Raw genomic sequence first — 1,663 nt, 5'->3', positions numbered from 1 at the left:
CTTTCCCTGATCTGTTCAGTGTTTACAGACAAATTTTGTGTTTGTTTTCTTCTTCGACCGAGATCACTGTGCCACCAAATTTATGGAGAGAGCACATGAACGCAGGTTAAATTTGCAAGCGGCTTCATTATTTATCTCAAGTCCAAAAAACCAATAAGATTCGTATTAAGATTACATCTGATCTCCTTCCTCACTTTATTACCACCAAAGAAGTTCGTGGTGGTAATTGACAATAACAAACATAAATATTATTCCTCAAATTCGTATGCCGGAATACTACACGTTACACTACAGGATAAATTTTATGATTCCCCCACGAATTTAAGTCACATTTTCACTTTGTCCCCCGATTTTGAAAATTTGTCATTCGCTCCCACTAAAAACTTCAAATATTAGCAAATTTACCCCCTCGCTACTTGGATGGAATGGCTTACATGAGAAAAACTTTGAAAGAAATTTTTTTCTAAATCCGTTGAAGTTGGACTATTTTTAATTGCACCCAAACTTTATAATAACATTAGCAAATTTGCCCATTTCTTTACATAAATGGACAGAAAAGCAAACATCTACATGACACTACATTTGAAATACGAAAACCTAATTTAATTCAAAAAATTTAATTATTAAGAAAAAGAATGTTGAAAAAAAAAAAAAAAACTAAATAAGCAAAACTTTTTCATAATTCTGTAATACTCAAAAACAAAACGAGAAAAAAAAAATCAGAAATACCACTCAAGAGAAAAAAAATAAATAATTACTATTTAATTAATAAAGAGAAAAAAAAAAGATCACAATGTATTTAATTATTTAAAATGACATAAATAATAAACATGCACAAAATCATGAAAGTACATATTTTTCACAAATAAAATTGGGCCGTAAGGGGAATTGGTGGACCACGGTGGGTGGCTTGCGGTAGCTGGGTAGCGCATGACTTTCAGCCCCCTCACGTCTTAGCAGCCCTATCCTCATACCCCCACAAACCACCTTCTCGCAACCCAATAATTTTTGTTTGTCATGAGTGATTTTTGTTAATTTAATATTATAAGTAGCTTTTATCATTTTTTTTTAATAGTAGTTTGTAACCGCACTTCGCGCGTATAAAAAAGTTGATTTCGTATATAGTAAAGGTTTTTGTTCACAATTTAGTGTTAATTGTTTGAGATTTATTTTAGGGATAATATTTTCTCATTTTTATAAATTTAATAGACGATATATTTATAAAAGAGTGCCTTCAATCAATTATAAGTGTGCTAGTATGACTTATTAAGAGCTTCTATTGAATTTTTAACCAATAAATTAAAATATAAAAAAGCAATTATACTTTTAGATGATTCATGTTAAAAGTACTTCAAATAATGATTACGTTAACTTATTTAACTTAGAACAAGAATAATATTATATCATATTGTGAAAATTAAACCCTATTTTATAGAATACAAAATTAAATAGAAAACTAATTAGGGTGTATATGAAAAAAAAAAAGATTTTAACTAAGGGCATATTTGAGAATAATTAGTAGTTGTGTTTTTTCAAATATAAAACATATTTAAAAACAAATCAAATAGAAAATTAATTATGATGTACATATGAGAAGTAGAAAAATGTTTGATGATGGGTATTTGTAGAAAATTATTTTAGTGTGAAAAAAAAATAACAGAAT

The sequence above is a fragment of the Morus notabilis genome, unplaced genomic scaffold (assembly GCF_000414095.1).
Source record: "Morus notabilis unplaced genomic scaffold, ASM41409v2 Scaffold78, whole genome shotgun sequence".
NCBI classification, from domain to species: domain Eukaryota; kingdom Viridiplantae; phylum Streptophyta; class Magnoliopsida; order Rosales; family Moraceae; genus Morus; species Morus notabilis.
This window is presented reverse-complemented; position numbering follows the sequence as displayed.